The sequence below is a fragment of the Lissotriton helveticus genome (assembly GCF_964261635.1).
Source record: "Lissotriton helveticus chromosome 1_1 unlocalized genomic scaffold, aLisHel1.1 SUPER_1_unloc_23, whole genome shotgun sequence".
In the NCBI taxonomy this organism is placed as follows: Eukaryota; Metazoa; Chordata; class Amphibia; order Caudata; family Salamandridae; genus Lissotriton; species Lissotriton helveticus.
Window position 1 is genome coordinate 1119803 of NW_027611663.1, and position 12297 is coordinate 1132099.

Genomic DNA, 12297 nt, shown 5'->3' on the forward strand with positions numbered 1-12297 from the left:
AATGTCAGAGCACATACATGAGAGCCACCTAACTTTGGGGAATCGTGGCTTGTGTCCAATAGGAAATCCACCATATCATTAACATAGAGGAGAAACAGGGGAGGCGCCAGGACACAGCCCTGGCGGACCCTCTCCTCACCGGTATCTCCTCTGTCAACTCCCCGCCCATACCTCAGCGCACTTTTGCAAAATTATCTTCATGTAATTTTATGAGTTGCACCAGTAAGTTTTTTGGAACCCCTTGATTTAGCAGATTTATTCACAGCAGATCTCTTGGAATTGAATCGATAGCTGCCTTTAGGTCAATAAAGGCCATATACAAGTTGCCGGATCTTAGTTTAGTATACTTCCAGGCAATGGTTAGCAGCCTAAACACCTGATCTATGGTGCTGATTCTTTTTCTGAACCCTGCCTGGCATGGGGATAATATGTTGTTGTCAACTAGCCAGTTGTTTAGCCTGTCCAGTACCTGCTTTGAATAGACGTTTTGGGCAATGTCTATGAAGCTGATAGGTCTATAATTAGCGGGATCGTCCCTACTGCCCTTTTTAGGTCTCGCCTGTCGATGCGCATGCGCATCGAGCTTGCGAGCCTATTGCGGCTTAAACAACGTTTAACTAAGAAGCAAGGAATCGTGGCGATTCCTTGCAGTGCCCGTGACTTTTAAGCTCAATGCGCATGTGCATTGAGCTTAAAAGTGCGTGCACATCAGTTCCCTCAGCCGCACTCCAGGCCCCTGCTGTTTTCACACCCCCTCCCCGCTCCGCCCCCTCCCCTGCCCGCCGTGTCGCATTTCTCCTCCCCCCTCCCCTTCTCTGCCTTCCCTCCGTCTTGTCTCTTCACTTCGCCGTGCCTCCCCTACTCTCCTCCCCCTTCTCCTCCTACTCTCCTCCCCCCTCCTCCACCTACTCTCCTCCCCACTCTCTCTCTCCCAGCACAACCTTGTTTGCGCTTCTTCCCCGTCATTTGGCCTCATGTGTAGTCAGACTTCTCTTCCCTTTTACAGAGAAGCACGTTGTTTAAATGTGAGGAAGAAATGGAAAGGGCAATTGCATTTCCCCATTCATATTTTGATCCTCCAAAATACAAACAAATGAACTATAGATGAGAGCCTGCAGCGTTTCCCTTTTCAAGCACGTTTTGAGGCTTCGGGGTTGTCGTGCGCTCACAGCACGCACCCCCTCCCCGCCCTCCATTGCACGGGCAGTGTGTGCTGTATAAACACAGTCAGCAACAGTGGTAACATCTCTTGTTTATTTTCTCTTCCTTGTTTGTTATATCTTCCTCCGCATTGCTGGCTCGCCCCTCCCCCTCCACAGCGGCCCTTATTGTCACCTCGGCTTACACTCACCCCTCCTTTCTCCCCTTTAGGCTGCTTTCGGATGCTTTGTTCGCAGCTTGTCATTTACTTTTGCATTGTGGGCGTATTATGATTATATTTCTTAGGGAAGGGTAGTGCTAGTCCAAGGTACATTGCGCGCTCCCACCTTTCTCTGGCCTCGTCTTAATTTGTCTCTGTAAATAATTAAAATTTAGCATCTGAGGTATTGCGGGTTACCTGTAAATGTGAAGCGATCTAATTTTAGTTTCTGATTTGACGTTTCTGAATTTAAAAGTTTGTTTTCATTTATCTGAACAAACCTTTTACTGGCACAGTTGTAACTGTTCTCACTGTGGATACAATCATGTTTGCAATCGCTGCTTCTAGTTCGAACCTTTGTAGACAGGGCCTATACTGAGCGTGTTCTTGTGCTAGGGCTTAATTTCAGCCGGGGTTTACCGGTGCGCACATTGGCGTTTAATTCCTGACGCTTACTCTGGGCATGTTGTAATACATATTACTTAAGGAATATGCGGTTTCCGTTTTTTAACACCCAAAAGTGTAAGTTATCTGTGTTCTGCTTATTATGTTATTCATCCTAGGTGTCTGGGCCACGGCAACATTTGTGCTCTTGTGCTGCCCACACAGGAAGCACACCAGCCCCCTCACTGTAATAGGAGGCAGACCCAGCACCTCTCCCATACTTCTAACAAACAGCTCTACAGTAAACAGTCTGTGTACTGCTTCTTATCACTGCAATCTATCTCCGTTCACTGGCTCCTCACCCGCCCCCTTCACTCCTCTCTAAACATTCCTTCCCATGGCGTTTGGATCTCGGGAGAGAGCAGTGGCACACAGCTGCATTCCTCCCCTGTTGTTGAAGATTTTACCACTAATTAACACAGTGCAGTCGAGGTCGCTTTCACTTTTGTGTCCGCGCTTCTTTTACTGGTGAATTTCATGCCTATCTGTGCTCCTCACATTCACGCATAATAAAGTGTAATTCATAAAGCACATTCGGTACCCCTCACTGTGCAGGTTGCAATAACTGACTTACTTTAATAATTGGGTGGCAATAGAAATATCCAACACTCCAACATGTATCACAGTGAGCTGAGCACGTTGTTATAACTACTTCCCTTTTGACAAACTGCGATACACACTGTGACAAAGGCACACTTCCACGTCTCTCTGGCCTTCTTTTTTTTTGCCTCTGTAAATAATTAACATTGGCACCTGGTGGATTGCGGGTTACCTGTAAATGTGAAGGATGTAAATTCATTTTCTGTTTTCACGTTTCTGAATTTAAAAGTTGTTTTCATTTATCTAAACAAACCTTTAACGGGCACAGGTGGAACTGTTCAAACTAATAGATACAATAATGTTTGTAAGCGCTGCTTCTACTTAGAACCTTTGTAGGCAGCGCCCAGAATGAGCGAGTTCTTGGGCTGGGGGCTTAATTTCAGCAGGAGTCTACTGGTGTAACCGTTGGCACTTAATCATTAACACTTGCATTTTGTGTGTATTATGAAACATATTTCTTATTTAATCTTCTGGATACTGTTGGACTGCTGTAGTAGAGGTAAGATGTGTAGCTACCTCAGCAGTTCATAGTCTTCTAGCTGCCATTGGTAGGGCCCATAACTATACCTTTTTATATTGTAGTATGCTACATTTAGTTTGTCTTGATGAAGACACATGAAAAGGTGTTGCAAGGGGTCAAAACGCTTATGCTTCCACTGATACCGTTTGCAAATAATTCTATGCATTGCAGCCTTCACATTGGGTGAAGTCTGTGCCCTTGCAAATAATTTATTGTAGAAGCCAAAAAAGAGACGTTGTTTCTCTTTTTAATTAACTTTCTCCATGCACCTAATACTTGTTCACTTGCACTGTGCTGCGACTTGGAGCACATTTTGATGAACTATAGTTTTTGTGTAGTTGTGACAAATCTATATATAGCTTATTTTGAATTTTATACAAGTGTTTACTCTATATCAATTTTTTCTCAGCACTTCGTCGGAGACCATTTGCTTTCTTGCTCCCTCGTTTGTATACCGCTTCCCACTCACAACCACCAGTATTTTATTTTATTTTTATTAACATGCTTTCCTCACTCACCCTCACTCACCCTCACCCTCACTCACCCTCACTCACCCTCACTCACCCTCACCCTCACTCACCCTCACTCACCCTCACCCTCACTCACCCTCACCCACACTCACCCTCACCCTCACTCACCCTCAACGCCTCACCCTCACTCACCCTCAACCCCTCAACCCCTCACCCTCACTCACCCTCAACCCCACACCCTCACCCACCCTCAACCCTTCACCCTCAACCCACCACTCACCCTCACTCTCACTCACCCTCACTCACCCTCAACCCCTCAGCCTCACCCTCACCCTCACTCACCCTCAACCCCTCACCCTCACTCACCCTCAACCCCTCACACTCACTCACCCTCACCCTCACTCACCCTCAACCCCTCACCCTCACCCTCACCCACCCTCACTCACCCTCACCCTCACTCACCCTCAACCCCTCACCCTCACCCACCCTCACTCACCCTCACTCACCCTCACTCACCCTCAACCCCTCACCCTCACTCACCCTCACTCACCCTCACCCTCACTCACCCTCAACCCCTCACCCTCACCCACCCTCACCCACCCTCACCCTCACTCACCCTCAACCCCTCACCCTCACTCACCCTCAACCCCTCACCCTCACTCACCCTCAACCCCTCACCCTCACTCACCCTCAACCCCTCACCCTCACTCACCCTCAACACCTCACCCTCACTCACCCTCAACCCCTCACCCTCACTCACCCTCACCCTCACTCACCCTCAACCCCTCACCCTCAACCCCTCACCCTCAACCCCTCACCCTCACTCACCCTCACAACACATATTGTGTTACAATAGGTGTCACATTTGCGAAAGATAAAACTATCTAGAGATGTAGCATAACGACCAGAGCTGCCATATAAGTCACGTAAATACAAAACATGTTGCATTCCAAATGCTATAGGTGTCACATTCGCAAAAGTTATAACTATTGGCATTGTAAATGACAAAGCCATCAATTTAGCAATTTTAACAACGAAAAAATAAATAAATTATGTCATTTACAAGACCAATAACTACAACTTTTCTAATGCGAAACCTATTGCATTCCAACCCCACTCACCCACGCAACGCCACTCACACACACAACGCCACTCACACACGCAACGCCACTCACACACGCAATGCCACTCTCACACACCACTCATCCACGCAACGCCACTCATCCACGCAACGCCACTCATCCACGCAACGCCACTCATCCATTTGCAAAACGAAAAAAGTTAAACTCTTCTATTGCGAGACCTATTGCATTTTCAATGCTTGTTGTATATAGGGACGATCTCCGCGCCCTTCCATGATATAGGGATAGGCTGCCCTCTGCTAATTGCATTGCACAGTAAGTTGATCTACGGTGCCCATACCTCTCGGTCATGTCTAAAGAGGTCTCCCGGGATGTTATCTGGGCTGGCGCTTTGGGCGGCTTAATGGCGGCTGTAGCCTGCTTAGTATCTAAGATACTAAAATACAGTGGTTCAAACTCCTTGGACATTGTCAGTTCTTTCATTATGCAGAAGTTCTCGCTTGAAGGGGAACCCGGGCATGCATATAAATGTGCAAAGTGTCTGAACCATGTTTTAGGATCTAGATGGTAGTCCTGGGCTGGCTTGCTCGACTTATTGCCGTTTGCAACAATTGATCTCCTGCCCTTGCTGCGGCTAGCAAGTCTTCCCAACCAGAGTCCTCCCAATGTCTACGTTCTTGTACAGTCTGAGCTTGCTGTGCTTGAGATTGTGTGCCTTTTGCCTGCGTTGTTTTGATTCTATGGCTGCTATTTTTATTTTTTCCATTCTGTAACAGTTCTCTCATGTAACGTAACTGGTTCTATTGGTTCTATTGTACGGTGCTCTGACACCTTCGGGTAAAGTCCCCGCTTTACAAGACTGCATTAAATAAATGACCTCACCTGGGGTTTCATGTGGGTGCTGTGCTCTCTGTTGTGGGTCGGGTTAAAAGACCTGTGGATGAACCACTGCGCATGCGCCAGGGACAGACAGGGCTTCCCACAACGCCGGCTAACGATGCCTTGGATTACCTGCGCATGCGCGGAGGACAGACACTGCCTTCCGCTGCGGAGCGAGGGTAAAGAGGGCCTTGGATGAACAACTGCGCAAGCGCGGAGGACAGATACCGCTGTTACAACAATCCAACTCCAGAAGTCGATGCAAGAAAGATTTCATTTAGTTCACAGCACGGAGCGCAGTAAAGGGCGACAGCTCAGAGCCAGCACAGGTGGGACTCAAAGAAGCACAAGAATTCCAGTGTCCGCGCGGGGACACAATGAATGAGATATAACTGCCTCCCGCCGCAGAGCGCGAGGCGCCTCGCGCCACAGCACAGGGTGAGAGGTATTTAAATGCAAAGCTCCTCGGTCCGCTCCTCTGGGGGAAATATCTTTCCTCTGCGCATGCGCAGTGAGGCTGCGCGTCCTCTGTGCAGGGCGGTTCACAGTCCGTACCCCGTGCAAGGTCCTAACTCGGCGATAGGACGTCGTGTCTTCGCTCCGCACATGCGCAGCTGTGACGCGCGGTCCTGCGCGTGCCCAGCAGTGAGACGCCATGTTTTGTTGTGTTGAGCTCGCGCGTCACTCGGAAGGGGAATAACACACCGGACCCCACACACTCCTCACAGGCGGCCGGGCCCCCGGTGCCCCCTCCCCTAGACCCTGCAGCCCCAGCGGGGCTCGAGCAGAGGTGAGGGAGGCCTCTGACCCCAGGGTGACGCACGAGCGCGGGGCATCTTCAGGACACTGAGAGGCAGCATTCAGAGCAGGGGCTGCAGGGCTTTCCAGACTCTGAACTGCGTCATACATGTGTGACTTAAGAAAAGAAAGTGCATTCAAATCAACAGTTCCACCATCTTTCTAAAACAATGTACATATGCCAGCATAGAACAACTGTATATAGCGTTTTCCTACTTTGCTTTCCCGTGTGTGGGTCTGTGTGTGTCTGTCTGTGTGTGTGTCTGTTGGTCTGTGTGTGTGTCTGTGTGTGTGTCTGTGTGTGTATCTGTGTGTGTGTGTGTCTGTCTGTGTGTCTGTTGGTCTCTGTGTTTGTGTGTCTGTGTGTGTCTGTCTGTGTGTGTGTCTGTTGGTCTCTGTGTGTCTGTGTGTGCGTGTCTGTGTGTGTCTGTCTGTGTGTCTGTGTGTGTGTGTGTCTGTGTGTCTGTGTGTGTGTGTGTGTCTGTCTGTGTCTGTGTGTGTCTGTGTGTGTGTCTGTGTGTCTGTTGGTCTCTGTGTCTGTGTGTGTCTGTCTGTGTGTCTGTTGGTCTCTGTGTGTGTCTGTCTGTGTGTCTGTGTGTGTGTCTGTGTGTGTGTGTGTGTCTGTTGGTCTCTGTGTTTGTGTGTCTGTGTGTGTCTGTCTGTGTGTGTGTCTGTTGGTCTCTGTGTGTGTCTGTGTGTGTGTCTGTGTGTGTGTGTCTGTGTGTGTATCTGTGTGTGTGTGTGTGTCTGTCTGTGTGTCTGTTGGTCTCTGTGTTTGTGTGTCTGTGTGTGTCTGTCTGTGTGTGTGTCTGTTGGTCTCTGTGTGTCTGTGTGTGCGTGTCTGTGTGTGTCTGTCTGTGTGTCTGTGTGTGTGTGTGTCTGTGTGTCTGTGTGTGTGTGTGTGTCTGTTGGTCTCTGTGTGTCTGTCTGTGTCTGTCTGTGTCTGTGTGTGTGTCTGTGTGTGTCTGTTGGTCTCTGTGTCTGTGTGTGTCTGTCTGTGTGTCTGTTGGTCTCTGTGTGTGTCTGTCTGTGTGTGTGTCTGTGTGTGTGTGTGTCTGTTGGTCTCTGTGTGTCTGTGTGTGTGTGTGTCTGTTGGTCTCTGTGTGTCTGTGTGTGTCTGTCTGTGTGTGTCTGTGTGTGTGTCTGTTGGTCTCTGTGTGTCTGTTGGTCTCTGTGTGTCTGTGTGTGTGTGTCTGTCTGTGTGTGTGTCTGTCTGTCTGTGTGTGTCTGTCTGTGTGTGTGTGTGTGTGTGTGTCTGTGTCTGTTGGTCTCTGTGTGTCTGTGTGTGTGTGTGTGTCTGTCTGTGTGTGTCTGTGTGTGTCTGTGTGTGTGTGTCTGTGTGTGTCTGTCTGTGTCTGTCTGTGTGTGTGTGTGTGTGTCTGTTGGTCTCTGTGTGTGTGTGCGTCGGTCTGTGTGTGTCTGTGTCTGTGTGTGTGTGTCTGTGTGTGTGTGTCTGTTGGTCTCTGTGTGTCTGTCTCCCATTCCCTGTAGGGAGAGTATGTAGCTCCCCGTTGTAGAAGAGTCAGTCAAGAAGGAGCACACTGCATTGAATAATTTCTTGGTTATTATTATTACAGGAAATCACAATGATTGATTGTCTCTTTTGTATTCTTCTTTCCCACAGGGTCTTCCACTTCAGTCCCTTAGGTGAGCCTCGGCCGCCGTCGTCCCTCAGACAGAAGGAAAAGGCTCAGGTAAGTGTTTTTGCTTTATGGTTTAGTCAAGGGAGGATGTGAGGGATAAATAATAGCTATGCATAAATGTGAAGGAAGGGGGTAGAGGTTGGAGTAACCAAAAGAAAAAGAGTAGCCAATGATTTCTGCTCTTGTCTTTGTTTCCGTCTCACTTATTTCCTTTTCCCTGAGTCCCTTTCACCCCTCGGCCTCCCCTCCCATCCCTCTCTGACTCAGCCCCTTTCCAAAAGCCCCGTAGATGCCCACTCACATGTAAGAGCCACGTCACTCCGGGGCCATGGCGTGGTAACTCCACGTCCTTCAGTGAGGTCTGGTCTCCTTCTGTTTCGACTTTCCCTCCTCGCCAACAAGCTGTGACCTCCCCAAGGCTCCAGTTCTCTCTCTCGGAAGGCTGTTCGGTGTTCTCCGTTTTTCCGGTCTTCCCTGCTGGTTTCTCCGCCTTAGGTTATGGCTCACTTGAGCTCGTGGAATGCCTTTCTGGCAGCTTGGGGAGGATTTACCAAGTCTTAGTTCCTTTTCTCTTGCTTCAGTAGGTCGGTTAGTGGTGCTGCTATTTCAGAATAGTTGGGTTTAAACCAGCGGTAGTAGCCTTGTAAGCCCAAAAAGGATCTAATGCCTTTTTTGGTGGGAGGGAAGGGGGTGTCTAAGACTGCTCTCAATTTCTCTTGTTGCAGAGCGATAGCCCCATCTCCCAATAAATAGCCCAAATATTTGACTTTGGTGAAGTTTATCCTGGTCTTTTTGGAGTTCACGTGGAGCCCTGCAGTCCTAAGTGCTTGGAATATCTTCCCACAATGGACGAGATGTAGTTCCAAGTTAGGGCTAAATATTATGAAGGCTAAGGAGTACTCTTGATGTTGGGAGCAAACTTTGTTCATAAGTCTTTGGAACGTCGCTGGTGCTCTGTGTAACCCAAAAGGCAGTGCAGTAAACTCGTATAGCCCATTAGAGGTGCTAAAGGCGATTTTTCTTGGTCTTCCTGCTAATAGTCTTTTGTAAGATCGAATGTGGTTATATATTGGGCTAAGCCTAATTTCTCGATTCATCGACGGGTATGAGTGAAATTTCGAGATGGTATTGACTGCTCGGACGTTTATTCAAAAACGGATGGAACCATCAGGTTTCAGAACTATGACAATGGGGGAGACCAGTTACTGCTGGAAGGTTTTATGACTCCTAGTTGTAACATGCTCTCTATTTCGTCAGGAACTGAGTCCCGCCTAACGCCTGGTATTCTGTAGGGGTTTTGTTTTATTACTTTATTTGGTGGGGTAACAATGGCATGCTCGAGTATTGTTGATTTTCCCAGGAGGTCGGAAAAGATGGAGGAGAAGGACTCTAAGAGGGTCTGAAGAGACACTTTTTGTTCCTCTGTTAGATGTTCGTTTATGGGCAATTTATTCAATGTTGAAGGAATGGGTTTTGAGTCAGGCAAAACGTAATGGGTGTCTTTGGGGAGGGGTCCCAACCATTTCTTTAGTAGATTTATGTGGTATATCTGGGTTTTGGTTGAGGAAAGGCGTAACCGGTAAGTAGTGAGGCCTACCCTTTCAGCACCGTCATATGGTCCCTTCCATTCTGCCCGTTTTTGGCGTATAGAGGAAGGTAGGAATAGGAGCACCCAGTCATGGACCTGTAACTGTTGTCACCTCTTTCCTTTATTGTAAGACATCTGCTGGCTTCTTTGAGCTTTTTCTAGGTTTTTGTGAGCAAAATCTCACAATTTCTGTATGCGGTTTCTTAGGCTTTGGGTGTATTCTAGATGGTGTTGTGTCTCTTCTTGTTTCTCTTGTTCCCACGCTTCTCTTGTCATTTCTAGCTAGGTTTGTGGCTGTCTCCCGTAAAGAAGTTCAAAGGGAGAACAACCCAAGCTTCTCTGAACCTGGCTTCAAATAACAAAGAGGGCGAGTGGCAACAACATGTCCCATTCTTTCCCTTCGGTAGTTAGCATTTTCTTCATGGTTAGTGTTGGACTTGGCCCTTCTAGCAGGTTCACCCCTAAACTTTTTGCTTTTAATGGTGACCTAGTGATGGTGATTTTTGTGTTCTGCGCACTTTCACTGTGTCCCAGTGGAAAGTGCGTGCGCACTCTGAGTGCGTGGAGTAAGGTTGGCCTGCCCTCCCATAGGAATGCATGGGGAATGTATGTGTCCCTGGTAGTTCCTGATGCGTGGGGTGTACAGGCTCGAGTCTGGTATGTGCGGACTGGTGTGATTGAATGCTGGAAATGATGTATGCGGCGTGTATGTGTCTAGTGTGGAAGTGCCACTTCTAGACATGGCTGTGTGTGTGCTGTAAAGGTGCTGGCGTGTGATTGGCTGGAGCTGGCTGGGATGCCAGGCTCCATGAGTCATGATGGGTCTGCCCGGTGGTGAGTGTGGAGATTAGCGTGCTGATGGCTGGGGAGGAATGCACCTGGGTCCTGAATAGGGCTGGGCTTTCCCCACACAATGCTGGCTCCGCCCCCTGTGGTGCGTCTAACGGCCCTAGCCTGCCTAGTGAATAGAGTGAGGGGCTGAGCACATCAAGGGTGCTCCCAGACCAGCTGCGACTGGTTCTTCCCCCACCCTGCACACAGACAAAGGATTTATTAGTATAAAAAGGGTCTGTGTCCCCTTGCAAGTTGTTCTTTCCTGATCTTACTGAGGGGGGCTGCTGCTGCTGCTGGCGCCAGGAGGAACCGCCACTTGGGACTGCCTTTCTGCCTGGAGGGCCCAGTGAGCCCAGCCTTGCCCCCCCATCTTGCTGCATTCCAAGGACTTTCTCTGGACTTGTGCTGTCCTCTAGCGCTGGGAGCGCTGGAATTGCCTCCTAGCGCTTGGAAGCGCGTTATTTGCGCCTGGACGCGCTTTATTTTCTGGTTATAGCGCTTTATTTTACCTCTAGCGCTGGGAGCGCTTTGTTGCTGGAGGCCGGTGCCCAACCACAACCATTCCCCCCAATCTGACCTGCACCTAGTCTTGTTCTGTGTGTTTTATAAGACAGGAAGAGAAGACTTTATCCTTTCGATTTTAAAGCGCCACAATTTTAAACAATGCCAGGTGACACGTTACTTCTTTAAATCTCTGCCTGAACCCTTTGTCTGTGGTAGCCACCTTTTTGTGGGCCTGTATGAAAAGTAGAAAGGCGCGAGGTTGGTTTTAACTAATAATTATATGCAGAAATGAGTAATTTGATGTAAACTAACTGGATTCGGTCTATGAGGCACATGATGCACTTTATGGGATAAAATGTCCTGTAAAAATGATCTGATGTTCTTTTTAGATAATTCTACTTGCTCTAGGATTTTAACTTGTTATGAACTGGGGCTGGTTGTTGATCACTGATTTAAATTGTGCTTTTATGATCTGTATTTAAGAGATCGAATACAGATTTTATCGATTGATTGTTTGCATGTGTGTCTCAGAGTCTCACCCCTCTGTGCTCCCTCCACCTGCTGCTTGGAGCTGCTGCTGCAGTGTCCCTGGCATGGCAGTGACGAGCTCATGGGAATCCAAGGCCCGGGAGCAGTGTCTGTCCTCAGCGCATGCGCAGCTGTTAATACAAGGCCCTCTTGAAGGTGTCTGTCCTCCTCGCATGCGCAGTTGTTAATCGAAGGCCCTTCTTAGCTCGTGCTCCGCTGCGGGCCGCAGTGTCTGTCACCAGCGCATGCGCAGTTGTTAACCCATCAAGACCTCTTTAACCCGCGCTCTTAGTTAAGTCCTGGGGTTTTCAGTTTTTCTGAATGGAAGACAGTGTGGACGTTCCCAGTTGCGTCCCCTCTCGGTTGGACTCTCCAGGCCGTGCTTCCCTGCGGGCTGCTCAATTACACACTCTTTATGTTTCATGGGCTCCGCTATTCTCAGCGCATGCGCGGCCACAACAAGCAGACATCCTGCGCATGCGCACTTGTGACAAACTGAGTGTCCTGCGCATGCGCAGCTACAGATCAGGGCGGCCCTTGTCCAGCGCGCGCTTTGTTGTCACGTGGGGCCCTCGGTGTGTCCCCTCCACCAGGCCGACACTGCCCCCTCGAAACCACAAGAGAGGTAAGGGGAGACAAGGACTCGAGGCAGTGGTGGAAGAGCATTAACGTATGATTCCTGAGAGGGGGCGGGCCTGTGGGTGTCAAGGCGGGGCCTGTGGGGGGCGGGGCCTGTGGGTGTGGATGCTCCTCCTCTGCCGGGGGCGGGGTCAGTGAATGTGGGGGCGGGGCCTGTGGGTGTGAATGCTCCTACTCGGGCGGGGGCAGTGAATGTGGGGGCGGGGCTTGTGGGTGTGGTGTATGTGGGGGCGGGGCCTGTGACAGTGGGGGCGGGGGTCTGTGCGTTGGGGGCGGGGCACGTGGGCGTGGTCAGTGGCTGGGGGGCGGGGTCAAAACGATACACCTACACAGCCTGGAGGCATTGACTGTTTCGTGTTCCTCACTGGAGACTAGTTTGTCCTCACGCTTCAACTCTGGAATGTGTTT

The 12297-nt window shown here is 49.4% G+C and overlaps 1 protein-coding gene across 3 annotated transcripts in view; it reads left to right on the forward strand.

Annotated features, from left to right (window-relative positions):
• Positions 1 to 5547: 5547 nt before the first annotated feature.
• Positions 5548 to 12297, forward strand: part of LOC144805757 (uncharacterized) — a 49068-nt gene continuing 42318 nt past the window's right edge. The window contains exons 1-2 of one of the 3 annotated variants that reach the window (XM_078672241.1): positions 5548 to 5684; positions 7778 to 7847. The gene's annotated coding sequence lies outside the window, so the exon portion shown is untranslated. Of the gene's footprint in view, positions 5685 to 6013; positions 6326 to 7777; positions 7848 to 12297 lie in introns of those variants that run through there. The other 2 variants (XM_078672239.1, XM_078672240.1) reach the window with 2 other exon arrangements.